Consider the following 23650-nt stretch of genomic DNA (forward strand, 5'->3'; position numbering starts at 1 on the left):
ATTATAGATATAATTAAAGATATAATAAAGCTGAAGAGTTTGTTTGTTTGAACGCGCTAATCTCAGAAACTACTGGTCCGATTTGAAAAATTCTCTCAGTGTTAGATAGTCAATTTATCGAGGAAGGTTATAGGCTATATATCATCACGCTACTACTAATAGGAACAGAGTACCAGTGAAAAATGTTACAAAAAACGGGGAAAATTATAAACGCTTATGTAACGCAAGCGAAGTTGCGCGGGTCAGCTAGTATATTATAGAAGTTGGGCATTCAAAATGTGCATCATAAAATGTGCGAGAATCAAGACTTAAAATATACATAGCTCGACATTTTCGTCGTCAAAGATGGTATTTAATAAACACATTTGATATGAGATTTTTTATATAAAAGATGACGTGATATCTCCACAGTCGGCATGTAAATGTGATAAGTGATAAAAGCTGAAGGTGACACTCGCTATATATCTGTATTCGGACAGCGCCAGGCTATTTGTTTAGGCTCCGTTATAAAAAAGTGGTGCAAGTCATAAACTGAGAACTTTTTCATTTCATTTGATCTGACGACATTGGGACAGGACTAATTGTTTAGTGAATAAATTTTATTTTGAATGAATTTGAGGTGTAAGAATGATCTTTAATTGTAAAGTTACGTATTTCTAATTTTTGTAGTAAAAGTGTTCTTAATCTTAAGGTTTTCTTGTAGGTAGATAAAGCATTATGTAAAAAATATATATTTCACCATAATAATCAAGTAAAATAAAAAAAGTAAAACGTCATTATGCCTGAAATATTGCCTTCATCTTAAGTATTTAGAAACCTTAAATTAAACTTAGATTATCGTGCAAACAATGAAAAAATATGATTTAAGATGAAGAAATGGAAATAAATATAATAAAATGCATTTTGAATGCAACATATGAGACATCAAGCTGATGATAAAAATATGGAAGAAATATAATTATTTTGGCAAAAGTACATTACCTGGTTCCTATATTAAGCTCAGAACTGTAAACAGAGATTAATCTGTTAGGATAAATACATAATGAGATAAAATGTAATATATTAACAACGGAGACGTATTTCATCTGTGAATAATTGAAGTAATTACACTAAATATAACGCCTAAAAAAAGATTCATTAATTAATTTATACGCATTATGATATACGAAAAAGTTTGTTTATTTGGTTGTCTTTTTTACGTAAGAATGTTTGAAGCAATTCGGACAAAATTCGACAGTGTAAAAGAGTGTATCCCAAGAAAGGACAAAAACAATTTTTTTGGTTGATGAAGTCACGGGCATTAGATAGTTTCTCCAACATAAAATTTTGGAGAAACGAATTTTTTGTTTCAGTTTGAAATAAATTATCTATTTTAAAAAATCTATAAAGAAATATATAAATAGTTTAAAATGTTTCACTCACAACACGCTATCGATCTATCACTTGCATCCCCCAAAAATATATTTAACGGGCGCTCAAGTCGACAATAAACAGGGTTGTCCAAACATTTTGTGAACGTTCTCTGAATACAACACGTGTTTGTGCATGCCTTCCAAAACCTACCCCTTACTCTTATTGATGCCTTTAGGACACGGACTAGGCTTGTCTTTCACTAGACAAGAGATAGCTAAGCGATAAAATAGAAGCTCGAAGCAAACATTTTGTTTAGTGTAATATTACAATGTCAAAGTTTTATTATTTATCATATATATTGTCATTATTGTCAGTAACAAAATTCTTTTGATACCTGTTGTATCACATTTAAAACGTAAGCAAAGTGATAAAAAAATGAAAAAATATTTCCTTTACTTAAAAAAATGGCCTTAGAAGACCCATAACAAGGGCACAGCATTTTTTCTTAATCATAACGTAAATACATCCATCTAAAATTTCCTTGAGTCTTAGAAATTGACCGCTTAAACATAATAATATCACGTTATTAATCATATCGTTGACAGAACAGTAACAATTACTAACTATTTTTGAAGCATGGTTACTTTAATAAACTATTCTTATGAAAACACGAGTATATTCGCTTCGCATGTCTTATCTCCATTGGAAAACGTTCCTAAGACTTGGTTTACTAAACTATTGGTGATGTATAAAAATGCTTTGAATGTCGCATAGCTTCAGGCGGTGACGGGGTGACGGGTAAAAGTGGTGTTTAGTCAGGATTGTACTTAGGACTCCTTGGTGAAGGTTCGCGCTAGAATTTATGTATACATTTTGGAAATATATTTTTGTAGTGTTAGTGTGTGATATGTTTACTGTAATACATTAACTCTCGGTTTCTGAGTACATTTAGTGGTAGTTAATCTATTCAATAGCAATTTTTATATGAGTTTAAACGCTATTGAATAGATAAACTACCGCTAAATGTACCTCAGAAACCGAGCATAAATGTGAAGGAAAAATTGTCGTTTAGTTATTTTGTAATACGTGTACGTACAACTATGAAGTTGTAGCATGGTTTCTATGCTTCTACCACTGACTAATAGGCCGAGTGTTGTGGGTTCGATTTTACACAAAAAGGAGTAAAAATTATTGTATCAGTTTTAGATCTACAATCTCTTTATGAAAAATTACGTAGAAATAACTTTAAGAAAGACACAACAATTGTCCCAATAAATATTTTGCGACCCGATAATTGAACCTGTTCCCGTGCCAATACACATACAGTAGAAAATAATTTTACACTCTATTTCCAGTACCACTATTTTCTCGAAATAACAAAGATAACATTAAGCTCAATTTTAAAAGCTAACTTTAATTTTGAGTGCAATTTCAATATAACTTCATACTCAGTACACAAAGCTCTACATAGCCAGTTGTAATATACCTCCAGTTATATAAAAGAAAGTCAAACGAAATGACAGAACAATTTGAAACAGAAATAAAATTCATTACATCAGTTATATGTGAACGTTCTGGAATATTCTGCAGAAATAGGTCATAACTCATATTTGTGTCGAATGCACACAGATATAAGAGTTTATTGCAATTTTTATCAAACACCAGATAAAGCCCGGGACGTTTTGCTGTTTAAAAATAAAATTGTACATACATACATATTTACATACATTCATACTTACATACATACACACATACATACATGCACATACATACATAAATACATAAAGTCAAGCCCTTTTTTCCTAGGAACAGAGACGAGAGAAAACCACTTGATACATAGTTTTCCTTACAAAACTTTTTTTGCTTCATTCACATCCATACATCTTTTCGTAGAGAATTATGAAATCAATAGTCATAAATAGCAAGTAAGCCTTTATTACATGGGACTAACATTGTTAATGGCAAAACTTTGGGGCTTCTTTTTGCTTTGGGGGTAAAACAATCTTACGGGTATTTAAGAAACATTTCCAACGTTTACAAAAATGGGTCGACATAGCTCATATATGTATGTATAGAATGTACACCCAAATATAAGTTTTTTCAATTTTTAAAATCACTCTCTAAAGCTTGCGAGTTTATCTGCCTGTATAGAGTTCCAGGAATAAAATATATTCCATGTATAACCCTAGGATATAAACTATCCGTGTGCCGAGTTTCATTGAATTCCATTCAGCTGTTTTAGCGTGAAATACTAACTTCCATCTGTCCAATGTTAGTAGAATTTTAGTTTTTTAGAAACCATAGTATCTGTATATTCGAATTGTTATCTGAAGATTTATACGTAGAATACAACAAAGTCTCCCACCGCGACTGTTTGTTAACGATAAAACTCAAAAACTACTGAAGAGATATTCTGATGTATTAGTACAACTGTGTTGATTTTTTGATTTTAAAAGATATTTTTTAGTACGATAATTGCTAACATTTTTTTTATATTTCTAACCAATCATTTTTTATTTTACTTTTTTTACAATGAAATCTACTTGTAATATTATAATGCAATCGCGTATAAGACCCGTTGCATTATAATATTATGTGTACAAGTCGCGAGAATTTAAAAACGTTAAATCTACTTGTATATAAAAGTAGACAAAAAAAATAATAATAAGTTGTCAGTGTAAAAGTGCTATATGATTTACTGAATACTTGAAAAAGTTCTTCCATTGCAATTGGACAGCAAGTTTATTTAAAACATTGTCTACCGGATCCTCTAGTTAGTAGATATTCTCGAATGTTCTACAGAAATAGGTCAGCATGTTCATATTGTTCATATTTGTGTCGAATGCACACAAATACTAGTTTATTGCAATTTTTATTACAAAGCGATGTTTGTTAATACATACTCAAGTTTATTGAGATCGTTTTATTGAAGATTTCATCTCGTATGGTTTTAACGTGTTTGAAGTAGATGTATTTTTATTGTTACTTATTGATTTTATAATGTTGAATGAAAATACTTACGTATTATCATAATATACGGATGTTTTTCACATGTTGTTTGTTACTAGAGTAACTAATATGACCATGTTCTTTTCAGTACAATATTGTTCGACTCAGAAATCGAACCCGAAATGTCATTGTAAGTAGTCGCATATATATTATTATTGCTAATTGCTAATACAATAGAAAAATATTATTTCGAGAGTTGCAATATTCCAATATGAGTGGCAATTGTAAATATACAACAACGTTTCGTCATTTATATCAACCAGGCTCAGAACAAATACTCGTGCTCATCACACAAAGATTTGTCCCGGGTGGGATTCGAACCCACCACACGTAGCGCTACGATTATTACGACAAGGTGACCACCTGAGCCACAGCGCCAAACGAGTAGTTATTAAAGTGTATGTCACCGTCAGTATTAATATACTGACGGTGACATATACCTCTCTAGTTATTTTATAAAGTAACGATATTTTCAATTCCACAGTGACATGTACACTATCACTTGAAGATTGAATCTCGGCTTATAGAATGGAGAGAAATGTGAAATGTTTTAGAGATATTCAACGATTCAATAGTTTGTGTATATTTGAAATATACATTCAATATACTGTACGCATCGGTATGGTATATTTGAGGGAGCCTAGATGCACTATTTTTAGGGTTCCGTAACCAAAGGGTAAAACGGGACCCTATTACTAAGCCTCCGATGTATGTCTGTCTCCAGGCTGTATCTCATAAACCGTGATAGCTAGAATACTGAAATTTTCACATATGATGTATTTCCATTGCCGCTAAATAACAACATATACTAAAATATGATATTAAAGGGGTCCCCGTATAATAAACGTGTTTTCTTCGTATTTTTTTTTTGGTACAAAAACAAACAATAACTGGAATTAATTTTAACGTTATTCAGTTACAAAGCGAGATACGCTTGCTGAAATACCACTACACGATCATCTATCTATTAAGTATCCATGCTAAGGCTTTGCTTAATGGTGAGCACAACTTACTGTGTCTCGATGGTAAGTAATAATACTATTCTAGAACAACCCTTTTTTCACAAATATCCGTCTATCAACTGTAGCTAAAAACATCAAAGAACCTTTATTCAACAGTTTATTTACGGACAAACAGCCGGACAGTACAAACATTACATTCAAAATAACCGTTTATACGCTTTTACGGTTCATACCGTTTCGTTGTACCGCCGCTTTCCGGTTGGGACGAGTTCAAACCGGCTCAAGCCGGACATTACTGGTTAAAACTCGTATTTTCCGGCCGACCGCACTTCGGGTCAAAGGGGTAATGTTATTATTTACTTATGAAGCCTCGTATCAAATAATTCCAAGCTTTTTTTACTAGAAAAACATTTTACGCCTCTTTAACTTTTCAATGTTGTTTTTTTTTATTTTATTTACTAGCTAATCCACCAGACTACGCTTACGTACAAACTTTAGTTAACCAATCAACTCCAACAACTGAAATATCTCGCATGAATCAAAATCAAATCATTTATTACTTTAGGTCAAATATTGATACTTATGATAGTCGTTACAATTACTGAATCTACCACTCACGGCCACTCTTTTCAATCGTCAAAAGTCATCAGCTGCGTCTCTCTCCAATTCCTGGTCCTTAACTATTACCGCACTAATCATAGCCAGTTTAGCAGTTTTGTCATAAAAGCGAAACAGACAGACAGATTACCTTTTTACCATGAATATGTAAATTGGATAAATTTTTCCCTTGGTGTCGTAGTTAGTAAAAGAAATATGATATTTTACAAGTTAAATTTGATTAAATTGTGGAAACCGAGTACGTATTCGCGTGTATTTCGATATTTATTTTAATTAACGTTAGTGAACACGAAACGAACAACATTTGTGATTTCACTGAAACATGAAATTTTCAGAATTTAGATTTACGATATTAATTGTACTAATAATTATAATCAATTCTTCGGTATTTCAAATATAATCGCTTTTTAATAACATCAGACCTATTATACTCTAAGGTGTAGGCAGGAGTGTATGTCATATACCAATATCACCGTCTATCATTTGGTCCTATGTAATAGAGGATAGAGTCCATTGTCATAGTGAAATCATTCACCTACATTAATTTACCCAACCCAAGAATCGAACGTTAGACTGTTCATAAACTTTTATATATATTTTTTTAATACAACTCCCGTACTAAGAATTGCTCTTGTGTCGCGGGGACTTCTACAATCATACAAACAACGGACATAAAGTACAACTAAACTGAAACAATTATTTGTCGATCGCACAAATAATTGTCCCGTGTGGGAATCGAACCCACGACCTCCCAGGCAATGATAGCGGCGTGGTGACCTAAACGCCACGGAGAAAGTCAATTCAAAAAGCACTTTACACTTTACTCGGGAATCGAACCCGAGATGACTTGATCAGGCTTTCGTATACACCCACAAAGCCGGCAATTTTACGTATTTTTTGTCAAAATATAATATCCGTGTCATTAATTACGTTCTCGATATCCGGAAGTACATGATAAACGGAAAATTACATGATAGCTATCAATTTCCGGACAAAATGCCTTCATCAGAGGATAATGGACCGGGAGGCTGTATTGGACATACTGTTGGGCAAATTATTGTATACATAATATGGCGTTTGTACCGGCTTTGTTTGCGAAAAGTATTTAATAATATTATATTTGGGGGTTACCGTTTGCACACAATTTTCATCTTCTATTTCATCCACGTAATGGTTCAATTTTGAAGAGAAAATGGTTTGTGTCTGATCATTCATCATCACATTTCATCAATACCGGTACAGTGGTTTTGCAAATATTATAAATAGAGAGACAGACTGTGTCATTTATATCACTTGAAAAAGTTGAAAAAAAATTACACGCTTTTTTTACGCCAGGCTTTATTAAAATCTATTCATTAGTCAAAATCTAGTCATAACCTTTTTGCGTAATAGTAAAAATAATTAAAAACATATGTGTCCCCAATATAATAAACCTAATATCAAGCCTTTCAAAAACACTTTTAAAGTACTAACAAACTCACATTGTAATAAAATTTATAACACCGTCCAATATTTCCTACATGCGAATATAATCGTTCTGCTGACCATTAAGCGTAATAAACAGCTTGAAAATATTAACATTAGTCGCTGCTAGGGTTGCTACCCTCACAGATTTAACCGGATTTGTTTTAGATTGAATGAAATTTGTAATTATATTGTCTTGCTAAAAGGTTTAATGTGTATTACTCGTAATTGGCAGTCCTGTATGACAAGATGTATGGATGTAAATTAATATTTATCATAGTAATTTGCTGTATTTAAAAAAAGTTATTCTTTTCTCACGATATTCATTATTTATTCTTAACTTGTGAACACTTTAAAAAACATGCTAACAACGAGCACACTGAACTATCAGACCTTTTTATGGATCACACTCACACATCTATCTATAATTTTATATGTTTTAGTATTCATATATTTAACTCTGTAAACTTGTAATTGGCCTTATTTGTGCTATATAAGTATGTTTTATGTTCAATGTTTAGCTGTAAGTTTTTCGTACAAATAAAATGAAATTAATCTACAGATTTTTATGTATCATATTAGTTTCATGTTAGTATTGAACCTACGATCCATTACACATCCGGATTTAAACCTCCCTAAAATTATCCGGAGTTTATCACGGTACATGTCCTAATTGGCCCATATTAGTGGCAGCCCTAGTCCGCTCGTTTGCCAAATGCAATTGTGTTATGTTGATATATTACCCGGTTTTGCTTGTATTTTAATGTATAATTTGCTACTTTTTGTTACGAGTTTATTGGTTAATTTGTTAGGGGATGGTTTGTTGAGTTTTATTTGTTTTTGCTGTTAAGTATGGGGTAGGAAATGGGAAGGATGGAAATCGGGAAATATGAAGATTTTATATTTACTTTATGTAAAATGTAGAATTGGGAATGTCAAAATTATAGTTAATAAATAAATAGAGGGATGGTTTATTTACAATTTAAAATTAGTAATTATTTTTAAATTAGCATTGACTTAAAATTCAAAGTGCAAGATTATTATCAAAATTAACAATATTAAACGGTGTACATTATGGTGATTTTAGGTTCAATATCTGAGAATTTTATATAGATTGAATTTATTTCTGTTCTAAGATTCTCAGTAAAAGCAAAAACGTACCTAGATAGTTGCAATAGTTTACTTCCTAGTTTATTATTCCTAAAGAACAGAAAAAAACCGAAATCATATAAACAAAAAATTATTTGAATTCTCTTCCACCCTTCATCCACATTCATACAACCCTCTCCAATTATTCTCCCAAAAATGAAAGCATAGAGAATACTAATCCACATCGTGTAGAGCGACGCGCCCATTTCACTTATCTTTGCAGTTACAAATCGAAATATTGAATCTGGCAACCGACCGTAGCCGGTGTAAACTGCTACGAGCCGCTTCGAACCGCTTCCAACTGGTTTATGAAGGTATCGTACACACTGGCGCTAATCCGTGTAATTTAACTTATAAATATGAATTTAATATCGATGGTATTTGAAAATTTATATTTGCGTGTTTTACGTAAAAATAAGTGATGTATGTATCTAGCAGGGATAGAGAATGTCTACAACAAATATATTACTTTCCTGAGTTTGCTAATATTCATTCACAAAGATGGTTGAGGGCTAAAAAATAAAAGAACTGCAATGAGCTTTGTGTTTGAGTAATTGTTAGCTGGAAAAGAAAATGAAAATCGGTATATCGACATACAAGAACACACAGTCGAAAACTATGCATGCTTGGCATAGTGTAACACACTTCAAGGCGCCTTTAATTAGACCAAGGTCTAGTTACCAATAGTATGGGCTAGTATGTATACATGCCGAAGGATGAATGCATTAATCGTATTTATTTTTTCTTATAACAGTGTGTACATGTCCTAACAATATCCAACTCACTCCAGATCGGTTTAGTCGTAGTATATTTATGCTGTATAAAGCTGCGCCACTAAAACTGCCACTTTATGCACTTTTTATGCATTAGGCTTGTGCTATGATTTGTTGACTATTGTGTGGGTAGGCAGAGATCTCTTAATGGTTTCGTATTGTAATTTAGTTTATAGGTAAAAAGGTGTAATGCGAAAGCAAAATAAGTTTTAAGTATTGTACCAAATTGCGTGGTTTGGTACAAATTCTTTGGGATGGACAAGATTTTATGATTAGAGTATAAATTAAATATATCTTAGGTGGAATCTTGAAATTAAAAAAATTGAAATTAAGTTAAAGAGAATATTTTGTGTTAAAATCGGATCAGCACCACTGGCGTATTTCGCAATTCTTAATTCCCGAATATATTTTAAAAGGTAGTAATTTTACTAATACTAATATAATTATGTATTAAAGTAGTCGCTTGCTTTTCTTCTTATCAACATTTCAAAGTTTGTTTAACACACGTAAAAAGTATATTTCATGATTTGCAACTGTTTTTTTACCAAACTTTAAGACATAATGAGAAATTATTTTTAAAAAATCCAATGTGTAAACGATAAGCAAGATAATTTCAGGAGTTACTCCAAACAGCAAAATTAGATAACAAAAATCCGAAAATTCGAACCCCACACTATCAGTTACACAGTCGACTAAACCACATCGCAACTATCATTCACAAATAAATCATTGTTATTTATAAAACGTGTAGTGGAGTGCAAAACGACGGTACGTCATTATTATCGTGACGGTTGACTGGCTCCTTTATCAATCAGTGCACTAAATATAGTACCAATTAATATGCAATATTGATGTGTTGTGCTAGTTTTGTATCTGTGGTTTTGTACATACATACAAACAAACACGCTTTAATCCCATAAGGGGAGGCAAAGAACAGTAAAAATAAACATATTATTATCGTTTTTAAGTGACAAAACTTTTTTGTTCAAAATAACCAATTAATATGCAATATTGATGTTTTGTGCCACTAGTTTTGTATCTGTGGTTTTGTATATACATACATATATGCATACTAATAAAATAGAAACGTACGTATCAATTTATTGCTGTGGTCTTTTTTGTATATTCATACCTACCTACAAATATATATTTATTATAACTGTGGTTTTGTTTGCACATAAATAATATCATAAATATCATTAGACAATTCGAACACGGTCATTTGATTCCAAACAAAGCAGAGCTTGTATGGTAACCAGATAACTGATAACATATTATATATATACTTCTAAATACATACAACTATTATATTGATTTACGACTACGTTCAGAACAAATACTACGTAAAGTAACACACAGGGACATGGGAATCGAACCCTAGTCTTCTACACAACAATCGCCTAATCGCTATGAACATTGTACAGTAGCGCGATTCTCTTCAATTAACGGTTAGTTATCGATATTTTTTTTATAAAAAATCTGATCAGCGCCTCTAGTGAGCGTCGTAGGAACTATTTTGGCAGTACATTTTAAATGTCAAACTTTCGATGCTCGACAGTACCGACTGTACAGAATCGCGCCTCTGTACTGTGGTCATCTATACTAATCTATACTAATATTATAAAGCTGAAGAGTTTGTTTGTTTGAACGCGCTAATCTCAGGAACTACTGGTCCGATTTGAAAAATTTTTTCAGTGTTAGATAGTCCATTTATCGAGGAAGGCTATAGGCTATATATTATCACGCTACGACCAATAGGAGCAGAGTAGCAATAAAAAATGTTACAAGAACGTGATGTGACGCAAGCGAAGTTGCGCGGGTCAGCTTGTAGTTCATAGCGCTATAGTACCAAAGGTAGAGAATCGAGCTACAGTACAAGATGTATCTATCTCGTTGTCGCTTGTTCAGGACAGTTACAGTGTGCCATCAATTTGTGAGGGTAATTGACAGGTTCGAGTCCCGGCTGACGTTGAATCTTGTTAGAGTATGTTCGAGTTGGGTATGTAGATTGTGTTAAAATCTTCGTATATATATTTTATAGTATACATTTAATGCGATTATTTTGCGTGAAGTGTTTTTTATTATTACCAAGATCACTTCGTTTCATAAATTTAATAGGTAGTAGATATTTTGTTAATGTTGAATTATGCCTAACCCTGTAATCAAAAATACTAATACCAATTGGCATATACTACATCTATACTATTTAGTTGAACGCGCTAATCTCAAGAACTACTAGTACGAATAGGAAAAATATTTTACTGTTAGATAGCCTATTTATTGAAGAAGGCCACAGGCTCTTTAACATGACTCTACGACAAAAAGGAGCAGAGTACCAGAGAATTTTACAAAAACGGGGAAAATTATGACCATTCTCTCTTATGTGACGCATGCGAAGTTGCGCGGGTAGTATACTATATACACTAGCAATTCAATTACAGAGACTGTCAGATACTGTATGTATGTACATCAACAAACGCTTTCAAAACTTAATCAAACAAAACACAAAGCCGAATAAAGTAATTGACAAACCTTAATGTTCGCCGTGAACCATAATTACGCGTTGCAACTTACTAATTACGCACGTTAGCGTAAACTTGAAGCTGTTTCAGCCGTAATAATTACGGTTACGGTGTAACCGTAATACTGGTGTGCCCGTAATAAGGCGGGATGCCGTATTCCTGATAATTTTACAACGTTTTTAGTGGATTAGTGTAACTGTTATAGTTATATTAAGAGTGCTTACGTATTCACAGTCGCGGTTCGAGTAAGAAAGTTTGTGAATTTGTATGCAAGATGCGGAGTGTAATATTGGAATGTTGTTTACTTTTTAAAGACCGTTTGTTTGTTTGAGAAGTAGGTCTAGGACTTTGTTTGTTAGTACAGTTAAGCGTTGAGTGAATATCTTGCTGTCTCTGTTACTTGAAGGTATATTGTTGAAACAGTGGGATTTAAGTGCTTTAGGTTTAAAATTGTTTGATGTATCGATACATGGAGATGCAACAATCTTATTTGATTCTAACAGGCTGAACAAGAAGCTAGCAGAGAATACTTATTGAATTTTAGGAACACTACAAATTCCGAGTATCGAATCCGCAACTTCCTTATAAACTGTCATCTATTCTAACATGCTTATTCGTGTAACTCTGCTGTACTGCAGACTGCGTGCACGTTACGGGCAATTAATACATACGTTTCCATAGATTTTGTTCTTCTCTCTCCAACAAAGGATTACTTTGGCCTCATAGGGACACTCAAAGGCCATTACAATTATAACACAATCAAAAAACTAATAAAAATACAAACATATGATATGAAGGCGATCAAATTCATGTTATTTTAGAAAAGCAAGGTTTCATCACGATGTTTTCCTTCACTTATACAGCAAGTGATCATCATTCTTAATACCCACATCAATTCGAAAAGTCATTAGCCAGGTCCTGGCTGAGTGAGCAGCCTTGCGAGGCAATATCTCGGTCCTACTCATTTTCATATTAAAGAAAAGAGACCTAGATATCACCACCCCGGCTATTGGTGTGCTGCGTCGGATTCGAACCATCAACTACTTGCTTGGTAAGGTGAAAACTTATGCCACTTATATCTACTTTTCTATTTATCTATACATTCAACCCATTTCTACTTACTGTTGAGTACAGGCCTTACCTTTACGTCAAATTTTAATCAGCAATTTTATATACATACAGCTATATATTTAGTGACTAGCTGACCCGCGCAACTTCGCTTGCGTCACATAAGAGAGAATGGGTCAACTTTTTCCCCGTTTTTGTAACATTTTTTACTGGTACTCTGCTCCTACTGGTTGTAGCGTAATGATATATAACTTATAAGCTTCCTCGATAAATGGGCTATCTAACACTGAAAGAATTTTTCAAATCGGATCAGTAGTTTCTGAGATTAACGCGTTCAAACAAACAAACAAACAATCAAACAAACAAACTCTTCAGCTTTATAATATTAGTATAGATGCTACATGGTATATAGAGCCTCTAGCTATCAGATAGAGTTAGCAGTACACGAGCCGTATTCAACGCAATCAACCAAAGTAATTGTGCAGTACAAGTTAAATCGCTGCCATTTATCCGGCGGACATTTGCAGCGAACGCTGTTTGTTACGCTCGCGCTGTATAGATATCGAGCTTGTTTTGAATACAACATTACGATATTGGGGTTTGGTAGCTTTCATATATACTATTGCTATGCTTACATACGTAAAATCATGTTATTTTACCTACAGGAGTACATAGAATACCGCTTTGATTGAATACTAATATTGTAAATATGAAAATTATGTTTTGTCTTTCTCTTAACAGCTAAACGTCAGATTTTAATAAAATTTAAGATAAATATGTACATTAGTTAAAAACTGGTTCAAATATAATCTACTTGATATAATAAAGTATTGTATTTTTTTATTGACGAGTTGTGTTATCTAGTTTCTATTATGTATATTCATGTAAATAAACACAAGTTGATAAAATTATTTTTAAATATTAATGAAATCTCAAAGTTTAATGTATTTTCCAAACAACTCTCCAGCAATTTACTTCAAAAAGGTGTAATTATTTTTAAACTTACAAGCTGACAAATTCGAGCAAAAAATTATATCAATCTGGGATTTGAACCCAAGACGTGACCACAGCAGTTGCCCTTCCTACAGCTGTACTACAGACACAACAAAACCAATTTGAACAAAAATAATCAAAATACATTTATCTAATTACAACGAACTCTACATTGAGTGTAACATACGCTTTGCCCGTGATAGAGAATGGCATGCGACCACAGTGTTCAGTTTGTAGAGAAGATTGGCGGTTACTCGCTCTACCATGCAAATCCGATACACTATGCATTGATTTAGTGATAGAGTTCGCTTGTTTATTCTAAACTGAACGATCAGAATTTATATTTTTGTAAAGCTGAACCATGCGTGTGAATTATGACTTAAATGAAGATTATTCCAATTTGTTTGGAAATTTGATATGATGTTGTTCTGACCGATTTCAGCAACGACGGCCAGTTTCATTGAAAACAGCCAACTGTGCAGGACTTTGTTTATAGTGGACCAAATGTGTGCACAATACACGGCTGCTCTCCGAGACACGGAGGTCTATGACCTCAACTTTCTAACAATTCAGTCTCTGTGACGGTTTTGATAGAAATCTCAGAAAACGGCGCTGTCAGTAGTGTTACCGACTTCCACACAAAGGTCTCTAATTTAATTCCCGGGCGAGCAAAAAAATCTTGGTGTCTTTTAATTTACAAAAAAATATTTCTCAGTAGTAGCCTGGAGTTTGTAAACTTGCTCGGCACATGGCCATAGGCTCCCCCCTATTACATGGGACTAATATTGTTAATAACGAAAGGTAGATCTAATACACTTTTTTTTGACTGCCTCCGTGGCGCAGTGGTTTAGGTCGCCACGCCGCTTGCGTCGGGAGGTCGTGGATTCGATTCGCACACAGAACAATGATTTATTTTGTGCGATCCACAAATAGTTGTTTTGGGTCTGGTTGTAATTTGTGTCCGTTGTTTGTATGTATGTAAAAAGTCCCCGCGACACAAGAGCAATTCTTAATGCGGGAGTTGTTTTCTTTAAAAAGAAAATAAAAGAAAACTTTTGCCTACACCATCGAGTATAACAGGCGTTATATTTTGTATGCAAAAAGCTTCTAAAATGATAAAACACATCAATTCTTCGTTAACAGAACTCCACCAGAGTTATCTAACGATATTAAACTACAAACTACCGCTGCGACCAGTTACTAGTAGTTAGTCGAAGTTACTATTGCGTGGTTTATTGCTAGTCGATATTTTAGTCGAACGTTAATAATAAATGGTTGAACTTGAATCGCTTGATTAATTATTTAGTAAGGATTTATGTATAAGAAATTTATATGGTCTTAGACTATCAATTTAAAAGGAATTTTCTGCACTATTTATAATTATACGATACGTGACGATAAATAAGATTACTTATTGTATGAAATTAGAATTTTCCTCAAAAAAATGATGTTTCTGGTGAGTGGACGAACTAGATTTCCATTTATTTCATTTCAAAAGGATATGCACAGCTCGTTTAAATATTATTTTTGCAAAATAACTTTTGAGTATAAACTTTTCTTCAGTTTGCGACCAATTTACAGCACAATCCTGAAATATACCTTATTTTTTTTCCCGGATTAGAGTAAACAAAATCAGGGTCATTCTCATGTTGTTATCTCTCAAATTGTGTCCGAAGTAAACCGTAATTCTTATATCACTCAAAGTCATTACACATAGTCTCCGAAGTAAATCAAAACTCCACGTAACATTAAGTATAATATAACGACTAATAATGAACTACGAGTATTGCAGTCACGTGCGTGTCCACGACGTTAGTAACGAGTAGACAATAGGTATAAGAAATGTGAGTGAAGGTGAGAGTAAAAGATTTTATCACGATAATTTGATTGTAACTGTTGACAAAGTTGAGAAGAGATTGAAAGAAAGATATAGTATCGTCCTTTTTTACAATAACTTTTTTATGAAAAGTACGATACTATATTTAAATCAATCTAGTATTTTAATAAATAATAAACATACTTTTCTTGTGGGTATCTCCCGCACTATGAATAAAAAATTAAGTCAAAAAAAAAATAACATAAAGTACAACAAGAATTGAAAGTTAAGTTAACTTTTTACCTGAAAGGTAGTTCCATAGTAGTGGTAATCGAACCCATGACCTTTGCAATATCCTTCCTTGCATTGGCACTAGTACCTTAACCACATTGCAAACTTATGAAAATAAATTGTACACTTCTGCTTATGTCTACAAAATGAAATAAGTTTACTTTTACATTCTCCAAAAGGTTTGGTTTTCAATAATTCTATGTAATTTACTTTAAGGTCACCAACAGGGCTGTTTCAAAGAATTCGGGGTAAAACGCGAGGTTATTTTAACAAACTACCCCTCGGGACGTTTTATAATAAGAAAACGTTAAAGGTTTCTATTTATATCCATAATGTTATACATGCGAAAGTGCGTTTGTTCATTTGTCCTTATTTTACGAAAAAAATATCTATATTCATTAACTCAAAGTCTGACAATAGCCGCCTTTACACACACACACTGTATCGCACGTTCTTAGGAGCGTACAGGATTACGCACGGGAAAGCAGCGTGGTCTTCGTTCGCAATTTTCTTCGCGGGCTTGCCTGATGAACTTAGTGCGTGGTCTTTTCTTTCCACGCGTGTGTGTGTGTGTAAAGGGGACTAATGGATAGGTCATAATTTCTGGAGAGGAATTGCTTTAACAGCGAAGTCTACCATTGCAAGCCTTAAAGTTCTTGAACACATTTCTTGAGAATATGCAAGTCCCCAACACGCCAGTGTTGTGGACTCAAGGCCTAAGGTGGCAAGGGTCTCAAGGGACCAGTGCCCAGCAGTGGGACAGTCATGGGTTAAAAAAGTAACACAAACCATTTTTACTATAAAGAATATTTCTGCTCATTGATAAATGATTCGCTTGCGTCACCGAAGAGAGAATGGGTCACAATTTTCGCCGTTTTTGTAACATTTTTCGTTGATACTCCGCTCCTAATGGCCGTAGCGTAATGTTATATAGCCTATAGCCTCGATAAAAAGACTATCTAACACTGAAATAATTTTTCAAATCATACCAGTAGTTCCTGAGATTAGCGCGTTCAAACAAACAAACAAACTCTTCAGCTTTATAATATTAGTATAGATTACAGGCTAAGCCACGGTAATACCTAGTTAATATATAAAATAATAAGTAAAAGCCGAAGCTAAGTGGCTCTGCAGAAAATAGAAATGAGACATCTGCGGTTTATTGACCTTTCAGAATATTTTTAGATATTTATCAAGATGTAGCCTTAAGAGTTAGGCTTTTGCTGGCTTTTATGTTGAAAAAATAAAGAGAAAACTAGCAAGTTTATTAAAAAATAGTCGTGAAGGGATGTTTATAGCTCATTGCGCTCAACGGTCGGGTAAGCGACCTTTTCCGCGGATGTTGTACAGATGGGTAACCGTTAACTGTTATTTGTCACTGTGCTTTGGAGGCCCGTAAGAAGTCGATTCTGGTTCAATTATCGTCTCAGGCAAAGAGCCTAGATTTTCTATTGAAATAGCTTTGACATACTTCATGGCGATAGACTTGTTCTTTATTACATGTGACTAACATTTTAAATTGTCTTAACATATGTATGTAGATGTAGTTCATAGTACTCTACTTTCACTATGTAGGTTAACAAGCGTGATATAATAAATACTATAAAATAAAGTAATTAAACAAGAATCAGTCGCGATGACGTCACGTATCCGCCATTACACTCGCAATAAAGGGGAATTTGTTTAAAAGTAATAACAATATCAATTACACGCAGTTGTGTGCTGTGTTGGTGGAACCTTCTTTGTATGGTTTTCAATTAATATGGGATTTAGTTTCGTTAAATGTATTAAACTAATTCTATTCATTTCATTTCACATAGAGGCGCTCGTGGCTAGTTACACTCACCGGTCGGTAAACGATCAGTGGGTTAAGCAAGCTTGGCGCGGACATTCCGTAGATGGGTGACCGCATAGTGGTATTTGAAGTGAACGTCTCCGTGCTTCGGAGGGCACGTAAAAAGTTGGTCCCGGTTGTTATCAATAAGATAACAGTCGATAAGCCATGTCAAAGGCCTTCGGGCGACCATACGACAAATGAAATGAAATACTAATTCTATTAATAAATATTTATATTTAATTGATTGTCTTCTCTTGTTTGTGAGAAGACAGCCTGCTTGTAAGTGGATAGTCATGGATTAAAAAAATAAACAATTTTATGAAGGAAAATATTGATAATCTGAGGTAAAAATATATTTATGATCTGTATATTCATAAATTATTAAAGATAGCCCGTAGGGATTACCCTATTCTGAAACGAGCGAAATGTCACCTTTTTTGTTTAATAGGATAAGTGATAATTATGAAATTCAGTCAGTTACATTACATGAAAATTGTTTGGGGTCACAAATAATTTAGCAACTATGTTAATTTTTAATCAAAATTATCCCTGAATGAATAACTTAGTGGAGTGTTTCACAGTTCGAAGTAAAAAAAAATGTCTTGTTTAAAATTTCCCTTTTACTGCAGCATAATAAAACAGTAATATTTTCACATTAATTCAGCGAGTCACCTTTGTACCGTAGCAAAGTAATAAACATGCATTCGTCCCATTCTCACAACCTTATACAATATCTACGTGCCTTGAAATTGATCACGTAGCATATTACTACGTCGTAGCCAACGTAGAGCCTCTACGCCGTAGCTCTTGCTACGAATCTAATTCGTGCCAATTTAGATATCAGAGCATATTGCTTTTTGCAGTTTTAATGAAGCTGGATGGAGATTTTTATGTATCTGATTTTTGGGAGATATATTCTGTACATGTGTAATATTCATACTATACGTGTCATCAAACTCGGGGCTACTATTCAGGTATCCTCTAATAGAAGTTAGAAAAGTAAAATATTACTTTGTCCGGCCAGAGAATCGAACCCAAGGCCTCGTGGTGAGTAGTTGTATACATTTTGCACAGACCACAGGCGGACAAGTGATATTCATAATCAGGTTTTAAACAAACATGCTTTAAATATTGAGCGTTACTTAGTCAAAGTGATAATACGTCCCTAACCCACAGTCCTTAAGATATATTACTTAGTTTTGGTAAAAAACAACCTAATACTAAATAAAAATAATACTATAAATACTATGGACTCGAAGCACGTTTTGTGTACAATAATTTATAGAAGACCACTATCCAAATGTGTTGTACGTGCAATCAAATATAAATAGTACTCGAATATAAAAATAATACTACGATACTGCCTTAAATATCACTGCATTTCATTTTCCTAGCTTGGCTTATTTAGTCTAAAACTTTGAGATGTATAGTATTATATTATAATATATGTAAGTATACCAAAGAATTTTCTAATGTAGAGTCACTTTATTACCTTGAGAATCGAACCGTAGACCAATTAATCAAAAACCCACATTGCACCTAGACTATATAAACAGTAAATTAATTCAAAAGCCTTAAATTAAAGCCTTGATACATGTCAGCTATAAAACAAGAGCAACAAACAAATTTAATAAAAGCACGTAATACGCCTCTACATATTTATGAGAAAGAAAATTTGTAATTTGATAGAAAAATCCTTTTTCTCCTTGAAAACTTATTAAAAGGTCTGAATTAGATTCCAATTATAGATGAATAGAGTTTTGGATGGAATTTGTAATGTGTTTGAAGTGTTTCATTATGTAGAGTTTGAGAGATAGTGGTAGAGACAATCTAGTGACATTTTTGATAGAGCTTGGTTTTAAATATGATTTATTTTGTGAAAATTATATTACAGAAAATATCGTTTAGTTTTTGTGCTATTCTCATTAGTTTTAGCAACATTTCCAATAACACTTGAAATTCTTAGTCAAATATAATTTTACTATAACACATAAATTTTTTGTTTTAAGTTTTACTTTGACAAAAAAACCTTTTTTTTGTATCTTAAGTACTTTTTTTTGATTACGGAAATGTGTATGTATAATTTCGAGTTTTCCAATAATCACATACTTTTAATTAAGTATATAATTATATATTTCAGTATTTTCGTTATGTATAAAGTTAAGTTTTTATATGAGTTTCCCATACTAATATTATGATAATGCAATACCAATATAATATCAGTATAGATACCACAACGCGGCCTGTAATATAATCCAATTAAATAAATCCAAAAAAATAAACAATTCACAAACAGAAAATCTAATAAACCACGTCTTTGTGAAAAAAGTAGAGCCTCCACACCTGCCAGTTACGTAGAATTACAGGCTCTATAATAGAGGGGGGTGGCCGCAAAACCCCTGAAATTTTAATAATGCAACAGTCGGGAATAGAACTGACAGTCTTTTTTGAAATTAATAAATCTTTGTTGTTACTGCTTTGTTCGTCGTTTGGTAGAGACGTAGAGCCGTAGAGACTTTATTAAAGTTAATAGAGATTGGATGTAATAAAGATTATTTGATACTAGGTTTTGGTTTTCGGGTTTTTGGGTAAATAAACTTGAGTTATACAAGTCAAGATATCATTAGTCGTTCAATGTTAAGTTTAAAAAAATGTGGTGTAAGCAACTGTAAGGCAACATTTAGATGGATGGGTGTGTATTGGCTTTTACAAAAGATGAGAGAAACAACTGTCAGGTAACTAAAGATGAGTAAATGAGAATTTTACCAGAACTTTTTGTTTAAAAATCTCGATCCTGGCTTCTTTTTTACTAAATACTAGTCAACTCAAACAATTCAAGATTTTTGCCATCTAAAATGTTATCAAAAGTCTTGTAGTTTTTATGTAAACAAGTAACTACATACATAGCTGGCTCCATTGTTGTATCAGTTGTATAGCCCATTATTGTAATTACATCGCGCTATCTATTAGTATAAATTTCAACGCTAACAAAACACACGCAGCAATGTATTAGCACAATCTGTTCGTATCGCGTGAAAATCCGGTTAATACCAAATGACGTGATCCACAGATTCCATTATCACCTGTTAATAAATCCTGTATAGATTGAAGCTCTAGCAAAATGAGACTGTTTAGTACACACGACACGACGACGATACGATTACGCATTACTTCCTAATACTGTTTGTGATTGATTCAATACTATAGATCAAACGACATTGCGGCAATGTCTTCTATGACCAGGCGTTGAGTTTTTTTAAGATTTAATAACTAATAGCTTAGTTAGTAAATCTATTAGTTAGTTAGCAAGATATACTATAATAACTTAGTTAGTAAATCTGGAATTTAGTATTGTTACACGTCTGGCTAAATACTATGCTAAATGAGTCTCTGACCCGATGATAATTTTAAGGCTGGCCAGGATCGTAAAACGTTGTAAAAAACTGATAACCATATTTATTTTTAAACATAAATTAAGTTTACAATGATCAAAATACATCGTGTAATATAAAATGCCCTTGAAAGGATTACGTATCAATACACGACTGATTCTTATTGCCTTCACGTAATTTCTTTCAACATTTTCCCTTCACGAGGTATTAATTATCTTTTAGAATAGATCTTAATTACTTTAGTTATTTCTCTTTTGATAGACTTCTAAGAGATTTTTACTTTATAAAAAGGTTTTGAAGTATAGGAAGATAAGCTATACTTATATGACTGTGGACTTTCACCCTCAGGCGTATTATAGCTTATTATATCTTTATATATATAATTCTTCTGTAAGTGTGTATGTCACGGAACTTCTCTTAAACGACTGGACCGATTTTGATGAAATTTTTTGTGTGTATTCAAGTATTAAATTATTTATTATATTATCAATTGATACCAGAATTATGTAAAATTAAATATACGTTAACGGTTAGTTGCCGTAAAGTTTTAAATAAATCCCTTTTACTCATTTAGTTTCACGTCTTTATTAATTTCTTAATGTATATTTTTTAAAATTTTCCCCGAAACTTGTTAATGTCCAGCTGAGTACTGATTCTCTTTAAAAGGGGTACTCAGAAAATATTCATTCATTAAATATCCTTTCATTCGAAGAAATAACTTATTCATGCACACAAAGAACACACACACACAAACAGACACACAAACAAACACACAAACATAGTAATGTTATGTGTGTGTGTGAGTTCATTTCGTCTAAAAACTAATTTCAAATCCATTTGGAAATTTAAAAATTCACACAACACGCAATAGCAATGCCATTCTGATCCTATTATGAATTCAATCAGTTTTACAGTTAATACCAAATGACAAACAAAATACCAATATGTACTTTATTTTACAATTCATAAGACTCAAATTCCTATACAGCTACTCCAAAGATACTTTTCCTATAACATTAGGTATGCACTCTGTTAGACCTTACGTCAAATGAAATAGAGTCGAAAATCGTTTGGCAAAGCTGTAAAAAGATCTTGCGGTGAAAACGTCACATATTCGAAATTTAAACTGACATCAGTTTGTATTGATTCGCACTTGTTACTGTTAATCGGCTAAATTGAATATATCAAATGAACTCTATGTACGTATTTATAAAGTTGAAATTCCTTTAATATAGTGAAGTAAAATTGTATATTTAAGGTCGGTCTAGACTTTTAACGTTAAAAATTAATGCGATCAGATGTTTTTTTGGTTTTAAAGCCTTTTGTCCTTTGCTTTAAATGAGGACCGAAAAGTCTGTGTAATGATCAAATATTTAATGTCCAGTGTGATTAAAAATTACAAGGTTTTTAAAAGGGTGTGTAAGAATATACGATTATGTAGTTTTTTTCTTAGGACTAAAAGCGGGGCGAGTAGTCATAACAACTAGTCGCAATCGCACTTGACTTGAAATACAAACAAGACACTGTTAATTGTGTACGGAGTCTTAGAGTAAGTACAGACAATGACATACATAATATCACATCAGACATACCTGAAAGTCTAGGCAGAGGTTTATAATATGAACCTACGATTTGCCAATAATAAAATCAAAGCTCCAAGTAACAACGAACGAGCCTACTGCCATTTAGCAGGCACGATATCAAACTCTGGGTGGCTACTGAGAACATATTCTATCTCATGACCAGCAGTCGGATATACTACGTACTAAACGATCTGTGGGTTAAGCAACCGTTGGTGCGGTCATTCTATAGATGGGTGACCGCATAGTGGTATTTGAACTGAGCGTCTCCGTGTTTCACGTAAAACGTCGGTCCCGGTTGTTGTTTACTAAGCACAGTCGTTAAGCCATGTCATTGTCAAAGGCCTTTCAGGCGGCTTGAACAACTTTGACACTAGGTTGACCACTAACCATACGATAGATAGTAAAAAAATACCAAGCACAGTAGTCTCTACATTGACTCTACAAACAAAAAGCACATTATATCGTGGTTGATGTATCGCCGTGTCATTTCGCACAATAGCGGGTAAGTGCGCTCGTTATAACAATGCGACTCTACGTAGAGACTCTACCAGCTTTAAATCGTTGCAGCGTGATGCGGTACTTTGTGGTGATTTAATATGTAATTATGTGGGATTTATAATGTCTAAGAATAATGGTTAAGATTGTCACTGAGGGTCGTAGGTTCGATACGTATACTAGCTTCCACCCGCGTCTTCGCATGAAAAGGTTATATGAGATAAAAAATGCTTTAATCTAGGCTACAAACTATCTGTGCACAAAATTTTATCAACATCAGATTGATAGATTTAGCGTGATAAAGTAACAAACATACATACATACA

The 23650-nt window shown here is 33.1% G+C and overlaps 1 protein-coding gene across 9 annotated transcripts in view; it reads right to left on the minus strand.

The window, feature by feature from the left end:
* The window catches only part of nrm (neuromusculin), a 486168-nt gene that overhangs the window by 188016 nt on the left and 274502 nt on the right, over nucleotides 1–23650 (minus strand). The gene's annotated exons all lie outside the window — the stretch shown is intronic.

The sequence above is a fragment of the Anticarsia gemmatalis genome, chromosome 26, assembly GCF_050436995.1.
Source record: "Anticarsia gemmatalis isolate Benzon Research Colony breed Stoneville strain chromosome 26, ilAntGemm2 primary, whole genome shotgun sequence".
In the NCBI taxonomy this organism is placed as follows: domain Eukaryota; kingdom Metazoa; phylum Arthropoda; class Insecta; order Lepidoptera; family Erebidae; genus Anticarsia; species Anticarsia gemmatalis.